Genomic DNA, 21,194 nt, shown 5'->3' with positions numbered 1-21,194 from the left:
GCGGCCGCTGACGTTCATTAACTCTCGGAGAGCCTATCGGTAAATTGGTGAGTGTTTCCCGAGCTATTCTTAGACCCGTGTTTACTCCTTGACCATTTCACTTACGGTAAAGTCCTTTTGGACTGTTTCCGAAGTACGATGTGAATTTTCATTAGATTAGAGCAGTGCTAGTGTTTTTTGTTACCATCTCTCACCACTACTTATGAGTGTAACCATAATTATTATTCCTATTGGCGCAGGACTTGTCTTTTGAAGTTGTATTAGCCTGAAAGTCCGGCAGAGACTATCAAATATCAGAGACCAGTGCAAAACATCTCTAGTCTCAGCAGGTAAATATAAGCATCTATACTCGTGTCACAAAGTCTGTACTTAGCAATAAATTTTAGAATCAATATTAATATTATTACAACCTCGTACAGACCGCCTGTCAGATATTCTTATTAGCTATGTATCGCACATACTTTAGTACTTATATTTACTTTCTTTTTTGTCCTTATAGCTAGACCAACCTTCTCTGTCACACTAGATGTGACCATGCCCATATTAAGGATCGGAACCACTAAGTGATTACAGTATTGTCTGAATTACCAACACAAGACAATCTAAGTAAGCCAGTAAATATTTGTTGAATAGAACTAATTGCACAATATGCATGGATGCACGCTTCCACAGATATGGGAAAAAAGCTCTAAGTACTATCACATGGAGCACCACCTCTATAACATCCTAAAATGTAATATTATATATATTTTAATCATTTGACTAATTAATATAATCAACATTAGTACTGACAACCACTTACTTTGATCTTTACACCTTTATTCTTAGGGGTCCTTCTAGTTATTATTATTTTTTCTGCTTTTCTATTTTTCTATTTTTCTATCTCTCTATTCCTTTCATCTTTATTTTTAATTTTCATCTTCACTCTAAATCTCAAGGTTTATTGCTCTTAGACTTTTCCTTTAAACATAGACACGTTTATTACTTACTTTTAGGCGTAAACATTTATTTTTGTATACGTAAACAAAAAGAGATAAATTGGAGGATAGCTAACAATATCATGAAAGCATATAATCCTCCATTTCCCTTTTTCACTAGATGACATGACTATGTGACTTCAACACACCAAATATCTAATGTTCGATCAACTAAAGTGAGAACCTGGCTGCTAGAATCCGACCTTGTCGTTCTTTATTAAAGGGAATGGCCCTGAGGAAGGTGACCTATAACCATTAGGAACACCGAAACGCGCGTAGGCCGTCAGTTCCCACAGCATATCCTTGCTGTAGAGACACCACCTTGATCCGCTCTCTTTCTAACATAGATTATCTCTGTATTAGATTATCATTGATACATATTTATTCATTTACTTATCGAGTATTGTCTTCATATGTGTGTATCTATTGTACCTTTCAAGTATTAGTGTATTAATGTTGTCATATGTGTAAGAAACTAATATATATATTTTTTTGATTTGATTATATTATTAATTGTTGTCTAGTCTGATTGTGGTGTGTTTGTACTAGAATATTAATGTTGTATTAATTTACATTGTTATATTTCATTATTATTATTTGTTTATTATTGTATTCTATTAAAGCTTTCTTTGTTGTGATCTTGTCCCCAGTATCCCCCTGTCATTATTTGATTCTGTTTAGCAGTCCGGCATCACTTCCCTTAATGATTTTAACTCATCAGTCTCTACTTATCAGTCCCTATAGGGTTTTATTTCTGAAGATTAATTGATCTTCAGTCAATATATCATTACTGTAGCTCACGCTGTAGTTTTTTCCTACCTACATTTTTCCCTGATTGAGCTACTAGCATTCTCTTGGGGAATCCCCTTATAGTTTTTCACTGAACATGAAGAGTGTCTGTCAGGCTGATCTTTGCTCAGCCTGACAGACACTCATCATGAGGGGCAAAAGATGGGGGGGCGTGGCCCCTTTGCCCTAAAGGACGGGCTGAGGCTGGTCAGGCTCCAAGGCAGAATCCAGACCCTGGAGGGCAAGTGAGGCTCCTTCATAGCAACAATGAATGCCTTCAACAGCAACATTGTTTTTTTATTGGCAAACCAGCAAACTCTTGCCAGGGACTACCATGCTGACTTACTGACACTCGCAAATGTCATTGGGAATATGTGATTCACATCTTCAGCCTCTAATGTGTGTGTGCCTGCTATTCAAACCATACAACATCCAGTGGAGGCCGAACATGTATCAGAGGAGGAAGATGTGCATTTCCACATTTTTTGAAGGAGACCATCCCAATGAACATTTATGACTGCCCCGGGCCAGTTTTAAAATCTGTCCTGTATTGGACATCATAACATCCTCTTGTGAACCCAGGACAGTGCTCTCTGTTTGTTCAGCAGTACTTTTATCCACTTGAGACCTTAAATCTAAAGCAACACCCTCTAATGGCAATGTTCTCTTCCTTATTGAAGCCATGACACAAATGTAATTCTTTTATTCCACTGGGAGAATGAATTGCTACTAGACCCAATAATTTTCTTTTTGTAACTATGTACATATGGTACTTTATGAGGCCAAACCAACTCACATGATGTACTGGGAGGTTAGGAACCTCTAATAGATAATATATACATTGCTTTTTCATTACCATATTGAGTTTTATATGGTTGTGCCCCAAAGGTCTACAAACATATTGGATTTATAAACATCAATGTGACTTTTGTGAACGTGAAGAAGATTGAGCTAAACTTATTTGACATGGTGCCTTTGTATGTGCACATACACCAATTCCATCCATTTCAAAATCCTGATTAGTAATGTGTACTTTAGCAATGTCATATCAGAATGTTTCAACAATACGATTTTCTGGATAGATACGTAGTGAGGACACAAATCGACAAACTACACACAACAATTCCACATACACATGGGATGTTAAAAGCGTGTGAGGCTAATGTCAAGTCAACAATAATGTAGCAATGTGAAGAGTACTACATTATTTACTAACTAGTAAACATCACTATTCTACAAAATAATACTAAACAACACCAAAGTCTTGATTGTTGTACCTATACTAGCAGATTTCTATGTCCATCATCGACGTGTCTTTGCATTGTACCTGTGCCACAGAAGGATGCACAAGAGCAAAGTAATACTGTAAATTAGGGTACCCTAGACATGCAAGTGCACCTTGCCTCTCCTGTCTAAATTCATGTGTTGAGTAATTGAACCCCGGCTCAAATACATATCTACTGTTACTCTGTCACATAGGCATTACATGTCTTGATTGTGAGTGCATCCACATATCTGATCATTTGATCATACAATTTTTCCGTTGGTGGGATACCAGTGGGTCTGCCTAAATGACACATCTCACCAGGGGAGGGGTCAATGTGAGACATATGCTGATAAAAATATTAGGTTGTTTGTATATATGTGAGGTGCATGATGTGGAACACAAAGCATGCAGGAAATTGATTTGACATTGACATTGACCAGGCATGTGCAACTTCATGACCAAAGAAATTCCACACAACAATGCAGACATTCTTACACAATGCTGAAAGAGGGTATACTGTTTGTGCTCTGCAGTAATTAATGTCACAATGCAGGTAGTGAGCAGCATTCTGAAGCAAAACGTGTAATTAAACACTTACATGGCCACTCACTTTATCAAAGGTTGCTACAATAGGTTAATAGTTGTGTTAACCTACATCATTTTTGTGTCTCAAGTATGGAAATGGGTCCCTAAAGAAATCAAATCTGAGGACATATTACAGTTGTCCATAGGCTTTTGTGAAAGCAGTATGTGCATACTAATACATCAGGTCAACTGTTACATCATTTATCCAAGTTACCTAACAACATCTTTTCTAAATTAAATGACAACCAACTAGAGAACAATGAAAAAAATACTTAGGCCCTCATTATGACATTGGTGGTAAATGCCGCCTACTGCCACGCTGACGGCCGCCAACATACCGCCACAGTGGTGAATATCCGTTAACCATATTATGACACACATACATACCAATCCGACAGAATACAGCCACATACACAAATCCGCCAGACCAAAGGTAAGTGATAAAGTGGCGGTCCCAAAACCCATACCGTTATGCCAACAAAACAAAGCCCACCACATTATGACCCACGAATCACCACGGAGGACATTCAACGGCGGTAAACAATTGGCGGTACATACCGCCACACTCAGAATGGACACCCATGTACAAAACAGCACCACATTGACCAATACTAAAAACACATACCTGACACTCATACACACACCACACCCTCACCCCTATAAAACACCCATCCACATTAGCCACAACCCTATACGAGTACAAATCATAGCCACCAGACTTACCCCAAGACCACATAGACAACTAGGCACACACCACTTACACCCAGACATCCCTCATGCCCCCCACATTACACACCCTATCACATTACAGAACACACTCTCACCAACACACACCACACAACACCCATGGCACCACAAAGGCACCCCCGTTTCACTGAGGAGGATTTAAGGGTCATGGTGGAAGAAATTGTCAGGGTAGAGTCACAGCTCTTTGGAGCACACGTACAGCAGATATCCATTGCAAGGAAGATGGAGCTATGGTGGAGAATCGTGGATCGGGTGAATGCCGTGGGACGTCCCAAGAGCAAAGGACAACATCAGGAAGAGGTGGAATGAACTACTGGGGAACGTATGTTCCATTGCAGCAAGGCACCAGCTCACCATACAGAGGACTGGCGGTGGACCTCCACCTCCTTCCCCACAGCTCACTGCATGGGAGGAGAAAGTACTGGCAATACTGCATCTTCAGGAACTTGCTGGAGCAGCCAGAGGACTGGTCACTGGTAAGTCAATATTTACTACTTATCACCCCCCCATACCTGCATGACATCTCACACCCTCACTCCCATCACTCTCCTCCATCCCACACACTGCACCTACACATATGACTAACCACAATGCCAAGCCCTGCATGGACAGCCCTCCCAGCCCTGCATGGACACCCATCACTAAAGCATGCACAGCATAGGGAAACTAACATTCCCACAATACATCACCATACACAATCAAAAGGTGGCATGGCAACACCAACGATAGAGGGGAAGCCAAGGATGTACATATGTCATACGCATGAGCATAATACATCACTTACATCCCCACAGGTACCCCAGCCAATGTCAGTGGAGAGGAGGTGCCACGACTAACCAGTCCCCGAACAGAAGATGCCTCCAGTGATGACAGTAACTCTGGACTTCTGGATCTTGATGACCTACCTGGCCCATCAGGGACCACTGGACAGCCGATTACCCAAGCCCACTCACAGACCACCACAGAGCCTTTCCCATCAGGATCTAACACCACAGTACCCACCCAGCATACCCACACCTCTGTCCCCAGGACACATAAAACAGCAGTGAGCCCACCTGTACAGGAACCACAGGCCACACCTCGCCCCAAAGACAGTCAGGAACCTGGGATCAGTAGGTACACTGTTCAGGGGACAGAGGCACAGACCAACAGGGACACTGGGAGGACTTCTGTGCACCAGGGGGAGGACAGGACCAGGTAACCCTCAAGGAGGCACTCTCCGAGATCCTGGGAGCCTACCAATATTCCTAGGACATGATGGGCCAGATCCTTTACAACGTGCAGGAGAACAGGCGACTGCAGGAGGGACAGTATCAGGGAGGACTTGCAGGCCATTAACACCACCCTGATCTCCATAGCAGGGGTGCTGGCAGACATGGCCAACATCATGAGGGAGGCAACAGTCCACCAACAGGCCCCTAACACTAGCTAGTCCATTGACAAGCCCTCCACTTCTGCTGCTGCTAGTGGGCAGGAGGCCCCACCATAGGACCTACAGGCCATCAGCATCCCTCCCCGTGCAGAAAGTGAACCACCCCGCAAACATTCCCTGCGACCTAGACAGAAGCCAGAGACACTTGCAAGACCACCACCAGGAAATGATGCTCTCCTGATTGTCCCCCTTGTGTCCCACTCAGTCACCTTTCCCACTTTGAACTGCTGTTGCTCCCCTTCCTATGACCACTTGGACACTGCACCTTTGTTACAAACAGGCTGGAACAATACCCTCGACTTTCCTCCATCATCACCCTATTCCATTGCACATTTCCCTCAATTTCTTATCAGTAAATAAACACCCTTGCACACAACTCAATTACATGTATGTCATGTGTTGAAAAAGTGAATTAATGGAAACATCCGTTGCAAATGAACTGTACGTTGTGATAGCATAGCAATAATGACCTGTATCTGGCTGTAATCAGCACATCAGTACACAGTTGTCATAGCACAAACATCTGTAAAATGTCAAACTATAGTTGACAGTGAGTAGAGGTAAAAGGTAGGTAATGCCATCATGGCCCAGCCACACAGAATACAACAGTAGTCATCGAAATGTGAAGTTGCACTCTCTCACCTGTGTTTCATTGGAAGTACTGATGGATAACTGATGTTCTCTTGTCCTCATCCTCATCTTCAGCCTCTTCATTCTCACTGTCATCAGGGTCTACTGCAGCCACAGGGATATCTCCTGTCTCCTCCTCCTGAAGAAAAGGTACGAGCTGGGCCATGTGGGTGCCAATGGTGATCGAAATAGGTATGGTGGGCCATTTGTGTGACTGCTTGGACTGTTTGTTTAATGCTGTTCTCCTGTCTGTATTGCCTCTGCAGGTCAGCGCCCATCAAAAGAAGGGAATATGGCATGCCATTGCCAAGGGCGTGCGGATCCTAGGGGTCTATGGCAGGTGGAGCACCCACTGTCAGAAACAGTGGGAGGACCTGAAACTCTGGCAAGGAAGACCGCGGAGGCCCAGCTGGGGATGGCCTCCCAACAAGGAAGGGGTGCGCATCGGAACCTGACCCCTCATTCTGGCGGTGGCCTAACCTGAGCTGGATGGGCGCTTGAGGGCAGCAAAGCAGCCATAAGAGGGTGAGTACAGTGGGTATCATTACATATTTTGGCTGGCGTGGTGGTATCCGGGTGTTGGATGTGTGTTAGTGGATGCCCATAAGGCCAGGCCAGACATTGCAGTGTGGGTCATCTGATGGGTAATGGGTCTATGGCAAATAAAGGGTTACCTAGCTTGTTTGCAGTACATTTCAGGCAGGGCATTGTGGGTCCCAGGAGTGCTGCAGTTGGCGGGTGTGGTGCTCATCTTGCCTTAGTGACTAGCCATATCCTTGGTAGTGCAATGCATAGTGCTTAAGCCTGTTACCTGTGTATGACTGCGATGTGTATGCCAAATGAGGTGTTGGTGCAGTCATTGACCCAATGTATCCTTTGTTTCTCTCCCCCTCTTTCTTGTTTTGTCATCCTGTCCTTGTGTACATTAGCATCATCTGGCGGAGGAGCAGGGGCACCGGCGACAGAGGGAGCTGCATCTCACAGGACCCAGGAGGCAGAATCCACCAACACCAAGGGAACCAGTGGGATGTAGGGTGAGGGGAGCACCACATGGAGACTGAAGGGGACAACACAGACTCTGATATTTCCTGCTATGGGAGCTCCATGGTGGTGGCGGACACCCCTGTGACCACCCCAGCTGCAGGAACAGCCACCACCCAATACCAGCACTGCCCTCCCAGCAGCCCCTCAGCGAGGTTCCTGTGCCCGCTCACTCTGGAGGGTGGGCATCTCCTTCACCCCAGGCACCTCCGGCCCTGCCCCAGTGAGCCCTGATGCCCTGAGTGAGAAGGCTATTGTTCTCCTGAGATCCATCTTTGTAGGGCAGTCAACCATTGTGGATGCCATCCAGGGGTTGGCATCCCAGATGCAGCAATACAATGCATTCCTTGAATGCTTTCATGGTGGATTTGTGGCCCAACAGAGATCGATTCAGGCTCTGCCTCCTCTCTAATGGCAGCCATTGTACCTGTTTCTACCATCCCCCTCCGACTCCCACTTCCCAGTCCTATTCTCCCCAACCCCAACCCATCCCAGGCACACATACAGATGAGCATGCACACACGACAACACCCAAGAGTGGCACAGGCAAACACAGGCACCGCACTTCGTACCACAACCACTCATGCATATAGTTGCAGACACTCCTCCACTGTCCTCCCTCCTCCTCCTCCACCACCTCCCTGCCAGTCACGCCCACACTCACCCCTGCATGCACTACATCAACATCCACTATCAGCATCACCACACCCAGCAGAACACACACCTCACTGGCAGACACCTCCACAACAGCCATGCACAAGTCCTCTCCCCCACTGTCTGTCCCCCCTCCTAAAGGACACAAACAGAAGCACTCCACCTCACATCATCATACAGCCCGTGCACCTGCACCCAGGTCCAGCAGACATACACCTCCAACAACCACTCCCTCAACCTCCAATCCCATTGCTCCTCCCTCCTACTGCCCCAACATCCCTAAAAAGCTTTTTCTTTCCCAATTTGACCTCTTCCCTACCCCTCTCCCCGTCCTGCATGTATGGGCAGGGCTCCAAAGACACAGCCCAGCACCTCAGTCAAACAGTCCATGGGGACAGTGGTAGCACCACCTCCTCATGCTGGTAAGGATAACAGACCTAAAACACTGAAGTGGAAGGAGCCAGCACCACCAGGGATGAAAGGGAAGGGGCCTGCACCCGCGGTGAGGAAGGGGAAGGTGCCTGCACCAGCTGTGAAGAAGGGAAAGGAGCCTGCACCACCAGGCAGAGAGGGGAAGAGCCCATCCACCGACCCATGAACAGGAGGAGACGAGGCACTCTACACCAGCGGAAACTCTCAGGCTAACAACACTACCAGATGCCACGCGGCCCCCACCGCCAGCTGTGGATGTGTAGCCATCAGTGAGTGCAGGGGCTGCCCAGGGGCCTCCTTCAACAACCACCGCCATGCAGCCATCAGTGTGTGCAGGGGCTGCCCAGGAGCCTCCTCCAACAACCACCACCATGCAGCCATCACTGAGTGCAGGGACTGCCCAGGAACCTCCTCCAACCACCACCACAATGCAGTCATCACCGCCGGCGGGCACCATGACGTCCACCCTCCAGGGGCTAATGTGCGGGCTGCCCCCTCCAGAACCAGTGGGCAAGACACCCACGCCAGAGACTGTGGCCTTGCACTCCCCAGGACAAAGCAATGGGCATGTTGCCCCCTCCAGAACCAGTGGGCTTGTTCTTGCATCTGGCTGAGGTGCCCCCAACCCCGTGAGGTACTTGCAGATTTGCAATCTGATGCCCCTGCAGTGTACTATCTGGATATGGTCAGGATTCGAGTTGGGCCTTAGACTTTGGCCCGTCGCCAAGTGGGCCCTTCGAACATTGGACTGGCAGTGTCCCTTTGTGCACATATGTACATATCTATACATTGACAAATCGATTTATACATTTTGATTTTGATCTGATTACAATCGCTTTAGTCCATTCCTGTTGTCCTTGCATTATTCTGCCGTTTTTCAGGGTCAAATTGTTTTTCATGTGCAGCTGGTTGTGTGTGTGTCAGTGTGTCGTGCATGTGTGTGTCACTCTCATTTTCCTCCCACCCTCCCTTGTGTGCTAGGTGGCTGTACTCACCGTCAGCAGCCACGTTGGTGTTCCAGGTAGAGCATAACGTAGAAGATCATTGGAAAGACTTCGGTTCCATGGCGGCGTTCTTCTTCCCTGTGTCTCCAATGGTGAGTCCTTTGTCCTCAGTGATGCGTTTCCACCAGGCTTTTGATGGCGTTGGTACTGTCCCGGAATAGGTGGCGGAGTGATGTGTCTTAATATGGTGGGCGGTACTTTGACTTCCGCCTGGCCGTTGTTGACCACTGCCATGGTGAGTGTTGTTTTTGCCCTGGCGGTTGGTGTGGTACATTGGCTGTCTATGGGAGTTTTCACCCCCATGGTCAAAAGTTGGCAGTACTTATCGCCAGCCTGTTGGCGGTATTACCGCCACTTCATCACTCACCGCCAGGGTCATAATGAGGGCCTTAATGTGTTAAATAACTATGAGATATAAAAAGTACCGAAGCTTACCTAACTAACAAACATTAACACTATCCTATACTAACCCAACTAATCTAAACTTAGCTTAAGCACTATGCACACGACAAATTAAATATCAACCCCACAGTCCCTTGAATACCCATACAGTACAATACAAACAGCAACTACATCCTAAACATATAGGGGCATATTTAAGAGCCCCTAGCGCCATCTAGTGATACAGCATCAATTTTTTGACACTAATGTGGCGTTAGATTGCCAAAATGCTGTGTCATATTTACAAAGTGATGCAATGCATGCATTGCACCACTTTGTAACCCCTTGCACAACATTATGCCTGTGCCAGGCATAATGTATGCAAGGGAGGCTTTCTCCTTTTAGGGGGGATAATAAAATGGCGCATTATTAACACCTGTGCAGAGCAGGTGTTGAAAGGAGGCTCCCTTTGTTTTCAATGGGCCTCAAGGTGCTTTAAGATTAGAGCCAAAATGTTTACGCTATTCCGCAAAGCGCCAAAGGAGCGTCAAAACTTTTCCCGAACTACCGCCATGTTGCACAAATGTTAAATACGGTGCACACATGGTGGCATTAGAAAGGGCGCTAAGGGTCACAGGAAAAGTGGTGCTACATTTAATACAGCACCATTTTTCTTAAATATGCCCCATACCACCTATTCATGTAATCACACACAAAAATATATGTTTTGTATTTTTTTGTTCTATATATTTTTTATCCACACAACATTAACCCCCACCCACGTGAAACCATAATGCTAATAAAAACACTTAAAAAATTCTACCTACAAAAATATTGATTAACTAACACTTAACTACACTAAATCTTCACCTATACTATCCTTTAACTAACTCTATGCTTACTAGCCATATTTAATAATAAAAAAAACTTGGAGAAGGAATGGTAAGAGGAAGAAAGTCATATTTGGCTTGAAATAGGTTCCAGTGCCTCCTGGCATGTTAAACAAATCTCATGAATGCTGGCCTGCTCCCTTTCTATTCCAGCCATCCTCCTGTTCAAGCTCTGCAATTGTCTGACTAACAGATAATTGAATGCAGATGATGTTTCCTGGTTGGGCATCCTTGACTGTGTGTGTGGCATGTGAGATACACTTGAAGGACCCTCTGTGGCCTGTGTGCTGATATGCAGCTGCTGTCTGTCACCCTCAGATTGTGGTGGTGCTGTATTTTGTTTGTTTGTGACTTGTTTCCACTATTGCAGAGCCCACTTGCCTTTGTTCTTTGGTATATGTGACACATATAAAGTCTACATGTAAAAGTAGACACATATTACATCAAGTTGCAAACATTCATGCTGTTTCCAAAAGTTGCCTGCCAATGTTATGCTATCATAAGTGCAAGTCCAGATCGACACCAAATGTTGAGATAGAGATGTGGAAAATACACCATCAGTGCAAAGATGTCTCCTAATACAAAATTTAAAACTGACTCAAACGAGGTCAGTGTAGGTGTACAATATATAAGAATAGTGACAATATGATAACAAGCATGAGTGATTCTCAGTCATGATGATGTGTCATCAGAAAATTGTAGACATGGTCCAGATATGTATACTTTTAGTGTTAGTCAAGCATCATGCAAGGGGGGCAACCTTGGTCACAAGTATATGAGAGCGGTAATAAGCTAATCAAGTACAGCTAGTGTGTTTCTGCATTGCACAACTCATGTCGAGTTACACAAGACTGCTGACTTGACTTACTTTCCATTAGGTAGACACTCCATAGACGGAGGGTGTGTGTCTCCCTCCTGCAAGATTTAAATATTGAACACTTCACTTATTTAGCCTCGGGCAAATACATTGAATTATGACATAAAGCACCTGGTATACAGTTGTACCAAAACATGACAAACTTCACATAAATACTTTTCTGTACATTCATTCTTCCTGGGCTAAATTTATCAGCGCACAAATAAAATATGAAAAAGCATCTCAGGAGTGTATGTATGCATGTTGGAGTACTCATCTGTACAAGAACTATGGGCCTCATTTATGAGGCACAAGCAGCAGACTGCACTATTGGAGTGTCATTTCTTTTTACCCTCCAGTGGTGCAGTGTGCCTGCCCATATTTACAAGGCCATGCAAAGCCACCTTGCATGGCTTTTTATGGCCTCGTAAATCTGGACCCTTTTCATGCATAACACTGCATGAAAGGGGCGTTCCATGGGTGTTGCTTGGGGTGTTCCCATGCAACACCCATGGAACCCAAAGGAATGTGAGGCATTCCCAGATTTACAAGTCTGGGAATGCATCAGATTCCTCCGTCACCTCAGGTGTGGCGTAAGAATGTCGCAACTGGCAAAAATATCTTTATTTTTCCTTGTTTTTTTTCCTCTTTCTCTTGCATAATGCCACACAATTTTCAACAGTTTGATTCCATAATACCTTAATGTTTAAACTTGGTAACACTGTCTATGTATTGTTTGCACCTCATTAGCAGCAGCTTCATACTCAAATATGAAAATAGGCAACAGAACCATGCCCAGACAAGATTTGCTAAGGTTATTCCACTTTACTGCAACATTTGTTGAAACATTGTGACGTTTATGCCATTTGTGGTATGACCAAATTATTTATGTTGAACATCTGCAGATTTAGCGCCAGATGATGGTTCATGTTTCAAATGCACCAAAACTATAAATATGCAACCACGACCACCAATGTAAAAACGCATAAATCCTGTGGGCCTGCTTATATTGTCTCTACATTCATGATAACATGCTTCCTTTTCAATTCTAATTGATTCAGTGGACACAGTCAATTGTGCAGGCACACTGACTTTAATTTAGTTTCAGGTGATAAATACCTCCGAGTAAACATCACAATGTTACAACTATCATGGATCACACACACACACACACACGTCCTAGAGCTACAACCTTTTACTATATACACTTACAAGTTGCATTTGGATACTGGAAGCTGTCCACATCTCCTCAGGTGAATGAGACATGCCCACCTACAAGACAAAGATTTAGACATTGCATTTTAAATAGTGCAACTACACACAGTTATATCTCTACATTAAAGGCAATGGTATCCCAGTGTATTTACAAAATTCTGCACTCTTGACACACATATGTACACATTTTATGAATATGGGATGCAGCTAGTTACCTTGCAGGGCCGAGCTGGCTGGATGTTGAAGGTCAGAGGTATCTAACATCACATATATGATGCATGCTACAGGTACGTGATGTATTAAATACTGCTGGCCAGCATCATCTTGGGCCCTCTTGCACCATGACACAAGGGTGAAACCATTGGCCCTAGGCAGAACAAAGTTGGCCTGCAATGTGAAAGGACAGGTATACACCTTATGTAACATAATACAGAACATATCAGACTTTCCATAGAGCTGGGACACAAAGTGCTGACTTGTGCCAATGAATGCAACCTTGCAACATGGTGCAAGGGTGCATGGCTTGTAAGCAGGTTTGTATTGTTTTGTACTAGAAGGGGCATTTTCATCTATCTACATGTGCTGCATAATGCAGCACATATAGAAGGTTCTAAAAAGGAAATTAAACATATATTTCCACTGTATCCATCACCTGAGGAGGTGTTGCATTTTTGAAGCATTCTCTGGTCTATCACATCTGTTAAATCTGCGACTGCTTCAAAATCCACGTGTTTAATGTGAACAACCATGCACAACCCATAGGGTATAGCAAAACAAAGCAATTAGCCGTGCTTTGCTTTACACTGGACTTATGAAGCCACTCCGAGGCACACAAAATGGCCTTGTGTTGCTTAAGAACCTGCACTTTAAGTTTTGTGATGCACTTGAAGTAAGTTGCATGGTGCAAAATCAACCTACTGCATTAACAATTCAGCCCCTTTGGTGTTTAAGTTTTGCTTGACTGACATAGGAACATTACTACATGCAGATGGTACATAAATACATACAGGGTCTTCAATCTCCAACTCTAGCATGTCCAATAGATCAGACTTGTGCTACAGCATCAGCCCAATTATGCTTCAGCTGGGAGACGGTGCGATCTCCTCCAAAGACCTGACACATGAGCCAACACACCCACTTCCATCGGCCATTCCTGTCCTTTAGGGGGTAACTCTCTCCCAGAAGTCACAATGTGGGGCAGGTAGTGCATGGTGAGCCAAATTCAGCCCCCACCCTCTCCCTCTGTATAATTCTTTAATCTACCCTTCCCAACATAACCCTATCGCTCCTTAACAGACTAAACCCCAAAAGAAAACCCCTTAAACTAATCACTAGGCCTAATGATCCAAAACCCCTACATTTACAAACACCCAGCAGTACAAAGAGAAATACTAATGTAATTGACTACACAAACACACAAAAAGTACACAATTAACAGAAGATAGGGACAGACCAGACCCGACTAGACCACAAACTGCATAGACTCTGTAAAAAAACCACTCTCTCTACTGCACGAATAGCCAACTCCTACTAACAGACTGTAACAGAAAGTGAAATTAGCTTTCATACTTTCTAGTATGCAGTCTGCCACACCAATTGCATAATTTCCTTGGTGTAAGCAGCATGTTTTTTAACATGTGTTGATTTTTCTGACGCATTGGTAGGCAAATGTATTTTGTGTGATGGATGCACTGCACAATAGCACTTCTGCAGCTATGCTAAGTCTCACGCAATGACTGTGATGAGCAGGTTCCAAATTGTGCAACAGGGCCAAAGTGCAGGTCCTGAACCACGTAACCGGGCCAATGTGTGGGTTCCGAACCATGCAAAAGGACTGGTGCCCATATTGTGACATGTGTAGCAGGACCGATGAGTGAATTCTGACGTGCGCAGCAGGGCGTATGCATGGGATGCACAGTAGAAGCATGGCTTCTACTGGAGCAAACATCTTAGGTCCACTTACATTGCTCCAGGACTGGAGTGGCACCAATAGCATGGCACACTGACAGATGACAGAGTTCAGGGTTATATGTATATTCAAGTGATGCAGGGCAGAGCAGCAGGTCACCTTGCTATGCTGCACTGCATCACAGGGAAAGGACAAAAATGCCCCAAATTTATTTTAATACAGTACATTCATACATATGTGCCTCTGTTGCATGCAGGATTGTTTTGATGCAGGAACGGGCACCTTCCTGCACCAAAACAATCCCATGAGTAATATTCCTTTATCTATGTGTACTGCAGGATGCAGCACACATATAAGAGGAGGTAATGAGGAAAAATGAAGATATTTCTCCTCTTTACGACTCTCCTGGGAGAACATCGCATTTGGCACATTGCCAGGTTTACCGGTGCTGGTAACTCTGCATCAAAATCCTTGGTTGATTTGCTCTGTGTTGCTATACTCCAGACTTACGTACCCCTCAAGGCCATGCAAAGTGGCCTTGAGAAGCTTAGTAAATTTAATTTGGGGTCTGCATCGCTCCTGCACCACATTGTGTGATTCTAACGCAACGCCAACCACCTCATAAGCATACCACTCAGTGTGCACACACAGTTCTGTACTACAATCCATTTGTAATCTATTACAGTTTGTCACTTGGAACACACACTACCAGCACACACACACTGACCATGTGCACACTGTGCCACATTTCAACATATGTATTGTGTATGTCATGCAATGTGCACATGATTTAATCACACACACATCAAGTTCAACATGATGCTAAGTTGTGAGTGAAACACACTGCAACATAACTTTAGAAGAGGTGACTAAGTAAGTAACCCGCACTGAAGAGACCCAGGGTTCAATGGTCCTGTTAACTACTACTGATCAATACACAGTATGGTGCAACTCTACGTTTGCTCTGTTTCACTCATGGCAAAGGCAGTGGCTTATATCAACTATGATATTAGGTTTTTGGGTGGCCCTCCTGGTCCGACCAGTCTGAATTCCATTACACAGGCCTCTCTCAAGGCACACATGCATATTCCATGTTACCCTATGGAAAAAGACCAGCATTAGTGATCCATACAGTACAGTTGAGCACTCAGGCCAGGGGTACACCAATCTTCTAATGCAGGGTAAATTTCCTACTCAAAAACAACATTGTACCATATTTAAATACAATCTGTATGTCCAAAACCATTTGTGGTAACTTCTTGACATACCTGCTTCACACATTAAACAACTCTGTCTTCCTGGAGTTATTTGATGGTTGGTGTTAGACCTGACACCCTTAGGGTGATCATCCCCCAACCTTTTGCCTGCCTTCCTCCACTTTTCTGACACTGCTTATCCTGGTTTTAAGACTCTATGCACTTTACCACTGCTAACCAGTGCTAAAGTACGTATGCTCTCTCCCTAAACATGGTAACATTAGTTCATGCTCAAAATGCATATTTGATTTACTTATAAGTCCCCAGTAAAGTGCACTACTTGTGCCCAGGGCCTGTAGATTGAATGCTACTAGTGGGCCTGAGGCACTGGTTGTGCCAACCACATAAGTAGCCCCTTAACCATATCTCAGGCCTGCCATTGCAAGGCCTCTGTGTGCAGTTTCACTGCCACTTCGACTTGGCATTTAAAAATACTTGTCAAGCCTTAAACTCCCCTTTTTCTACATATAAGTCACCCCCTAAGGGAGGCCCTAGGTAACCCACAGGGCAGGGTGCTACATAGTTAAAAGGCAGGACATGTACATGTGTGTTTTATATGTTCTGGTAGTGTAAGACTCCTAAATTTGTTTTCACAATACTGTGAGGCCTGCTTCTTTCATAGACTATCATTAGGGCTACCCTCATATACTGTTTGAGTGGTAGATTCTGAACAGAAAGGGGTAACAATGTCATATTAAGTGTGGCCAGAATGGTAATACAAAATCCTGCTTAATGGTGAGGTTGGATTTTATGATATTATTTTAGAAATGCCACTTTTAGAAAGTGAGCATTTCTCTGCACTTAAAATCTACCTATGCCTTACAGCCTGTCTTCAAACCACATCTGGCTAGGCTGGTTATCAGCTCCCGTGTGCATTTCACCAAGACATCCACAAACATAGGATACTCAGTCACACCTGCACTCATCTGCATACTGAATGGATCTTCCTGGGCTGGGAGGGTGGAGGGCCTGACACTTACATTTCAAAGGCTAGAGGCCTGCCCTCACACTATGGACTGCCAAACCTCCTACTGGGACCCTGGCAGACAGACCTGTACTGAAAGGGGTCCTTGTATACTTCAAAACCATTCTTTGAAGTCTCCCCCACTTCAAAGGCATTTGTGGGTATATAAACTGGGTCCCTGACCCCACCAAATCAGACACTTCTGGACCTGAACCTGCAACCTGTCAAGAGGAACTGCCTGGCTGCCCAAAGGACTCACCTGGACTGCTTTGCTGTGAAGGACAGCAGCCCTGCTGCCATACTGCCCTCTGACTTTGCTGAGAAGGGCTCTCCAAGGGCTTGGATTGAGCTTGCCTCCTGTTTTCGGAAGTCTCAGGGCCAAAAAGACTTAGGCCCTCATTCTGACCTTGGCGGGCGGCGGAGGCCGCCCGCCAAAGTCCCGCCGTCAGGTTACCGTTCCGCGGTCGAAAGACCGCGGCGGTAATTCTGACTTTCCCGCTGGGCTGGCGGGCGGTCGCCTTCAGACCGCCAGCCAGCCCAGCGGGAAAGAGGCTTCCACGATGAAGCCGGCTCGGAATCGAGCCGGCGGAGTGGAAGCTGTGCGACGGGTGCAGTTGCACCCGTCGCGTATTTCACTGTCTGCGCAGCAGACAGTGAAATACATGTAGGGGCCCTCTTACGGGGGCCCCTGCAATGCCCATGCCAGTGGCATGGGCACTGCAGGGGCCCCCAGGGGCCCCGCGACCCCCCCTACCGCCATCCGGATCTCGGCGGTCCGACCGCCGGGATCTGGATGGCGGTAGGGGGGGTCGGAATCCCCGCGGCGGTGCTGCAAGCTGCGCCGGCGCGGAGGATTCAATGGGGCCGCGGTACACTGGCGGGACCCCGCCAGTGGTGCCGGTCCGACCGCGGCTTTACCGCCGCGGTCGGAATCCCCATTGGAGCACCGCCGGCCTGTCGGCGGTGCTCCCGCGGTCCTCCGCCCTGGCGGTCAAAGACCGCCAGGGTCAGAATGACCACCTTAATCACTTCAAGGAACTCCTTGTGCGCCAAAAATTGATGCACAGCCTGCCGGAAATGATGCACAGCCTGCCCTGCGATGAGAAAATCACCGCACAGCCGAACCGGAACAACGCACTTGATTTCCCGAGCGAAGATTGACGCAGTGCCTGCGTTGTGACAGGAAATTCGATGCACAGCACTACCAGATCAACACACAGCTGCACCGGAATGACACAGCCCAACTTCCTAAGTGCAGTATCGACACAGCACCTGCTGTGCAACAGAAACTTTGGCGCAGCACCTACCGGATCAACGCTACATCTGTGACCTCGTCCCGCATGCCCACGATGTCCATGCATCGTCCCTGGCCGTAAAAGAGAAACCTGCGTCACAGTGAGGAACCAAGACTGCGTGCCGGAAATTGACGCAAAACCCCTTGCAGGGTGGAAAGAAACGATGCATCGTCTGTGCCGTTCCAGAAATTCAGAAGCACACCTTTTTTTTCCTGCATATCCTCCTCTGCAGTTGCCATGCATGTAACTTTTGACGTAAACCAGGTACTTTGTGAACACAAGAGACAACTGTTGATTTCTATGATTTAAGACTCTTTTTATTCTTGCAAAAGTGATATCTCACTTGTGCTTTTTAAATCTTTATCGTTTGACCTTAATTTAACCAGATAAATATTTTACATTTTTCTAAACCTGTGTGGTGTACTTTTGTGGTGTTTTCACTGTGTTACTGTATGATTTATTGCACAAATACTTTAAACATTGCCTTCTAAGTTAATCCTGACTGCTAAGTGCCAAGTTATTAGAGGGTGGGCACAGGATAATTTGGATTGTGTGTGACTTACCCTGACTAGGAGTGTGGTCCCTATTTGGACAAGGGTGTATACCTCTGCCAACTAGAGACCCCATTTCTGACAGTCAGCAAACATCTCCCTTGTCTTACTTTTCAGAAAAATGCCACACAATGAAACTTCACTGCTACTTTATCTGCTTATTATGTTTAGTTACAGGCCTTTTTGAGCCTCCTTGCATTGCAAAGCGTGGTAAATGTGTATTGTATCAAGTGTGGACAAATGTAGTCTTAATATCAATCAGTCCTTGAAAGGTGTTCCATGTGTGATGTTCCCCACACAAGCATTAATGTATTATTTACAAAATACATTTTTACATTCACACCTGAGACAAGGCCTTTGTCCATGACAGCTGTTACCCATGATCTATGATGCTATGCTGGGACATTTGCTCCTATAAAGCACTGCCATTCTGAATGCTAGTCCATACGTGAGACACACTAGAATTAGGAATTTGCCTCAGGTACTGATTTTTTGGCAAGTTTGTGATTCATCATGCACTGACTAACACATGAAACACACATTGATGCTGCAGAACACAGCAAGACGACTTCTAGTGCTGCACTGTACTGCTTAAGAGCGGGAGTATAGGAATTACCCATATCTATTTCTAGATATTTTTCAACCTTGCCCTGTCCTATTCATGCAGTGCACTGAATCACATTGGCTTGCTGCATTGTTTTTTCATAGTTGGAGATATGGCCCCATGTTTATCAACAGATCAGAAATCAGGATGCATACATGTTGAGGACTATGGTGGTCATTCTGACCTCGGCGGTAAAAGGCGCCTACCGCCGGTCAGAAATCCTCCATAATCCCGCCGCGGTCGCGGAAACCCGCCACGGTCATTCTGACCCGCAGAAGGCAAACCTCCGAAAATCCGACCGCCACAACAGACCGCCAGACCAGCGGTCGGCGGAAAGGTGGAGGTGACCAAACCTCCACCGCCACGCCAACAGAAATACGCCCATGCCATTACGACCCACGAATCCACGCGGCGGTCATTCAAACGCGGTATTCCATTGGCGGGACACACCGGCGCGGTCAGAATACACACAAACGAACAAAACTCACCCACATTGGACGATTTGAATCCCACACACCTGATACACATACACACACCACTCCCACACACACAATACAATATAAAACACCCATCCACATCACCCACAAACCCCTACGCTTAAAAATTCGTAAAGAAGACAAGAGCGAGACACCAGCATCCAAAACATAACAGCCACAGCCACTCAACACCATCACCCACACACTATCCACACACAAAACAACACACACCACCACACTCAACTCACTTAAATACACATACTCCACCCCACACATCATACACACCACCCCATGGCACCCCAAAGACAACCCCGCTTCACAGACGAAGAACTCAGGGTCATGGTGGAGGAAATCGTTCGGGTAGAGCCCCAGCTGTTCGGCACACAGATACAATACACCAGCATTGCCCGGAGGACGGAGCTATGGCAGAGGATTGTCGACAGGGTGAACGCAGTGGGACAGCACCCCAGAAATCGGGAAGACATCAGGAAGCGATGGAACGACCTACGGGGGAAGGTGCGTTCCATGGTATCCAGGCACAACATCGCCGTGCAGAAGACTGGCGGAGGACCCCCACCTCAACCCCCACAATTCACATCATGGGAGGAGGAAGTCTTGAACATCCTGCATCCTGACGGCCTCGCAGGAGTCGGCGGAGGAATGGATACTGGTAAGTTGAAGCTTCAATACTGCTTCCCCCCCACCTGCATGCCAAATCATACCCCAACCCTCACCCCCATCCTCGAACCCCACCCTCACCCCCACCCCCACCACCATCCTCACCCCCACCACCATCCTCACCCCCACCCTCACCCCCACCACCATCCTCACCCCCACCACCATCCTCACCCCCACCCCCAGCACACCTATTCCCCGCCAATGTCTCACCATCACAACCCACACATCCCAAAACCTAGGCCTGCATGCGTCCACTAAGAATGGACACCCATCACCAAAGCATGCCCAATGCATATACACATCCCCCCCACAAGCCACCCTCACCAAAGCCCCCACACACGAATGCCAGCACTTGGGGACACGGGAACCCACAGATACACCCATATGCCACACATTGAAACTATAACCATACCTCTATACCCCTGCAGGACCCGACCGTCAACACACCGCGGCGGAGGGGCCAGAATTATCCACACCCCCCACCCAAGAGGCCGTCAGCGATGACAGCAGCTCTGTCGATCTGGACACCGATGACCAGCCCGGACCATCGGGGACCTCTGG

General features: G+C 46.2%; 1 long non-coding RNA gene across 1 annotated transcript; it reads left to right on the top strand.

The window, feature by feature from the left end:
- Positions 1-244: 244 nt before the first annotated feature.
- Positions 245-1,361, top strand: LOC138297327 (uncharacterized). Its single transcript, XR_011204028.1, has 3 exons — positions 245-329; positions 500-606; positions 1,099-1,361. It is a non-coding gene; the product is annotated as an uncharacterized lncRNA (long non-coding RNA).
- Positions 1,362-21,194: the final 19,833 nt, after the last annotated feature.

Source organism: Pleurodeles waltl, chromosome 5, assembly GCF_031143425.1.
Source record: "Pleurodeles waltl isolate 20211129_DDA chromosome 5, aPleWal1.hap1.20221129, whole genome shotgun sequence".
Taxonomy (NCBI): Eukaryota; Metazoa; Chordata; class Amphibia; order Caudata; family Salamandridae; genus Pleurodeles; species Pleurodeles waltl.
Note: the sequence above shows the minus strand (reverse complement) of the source record. Positions and strands in the feature narration are given on the sequence as shown.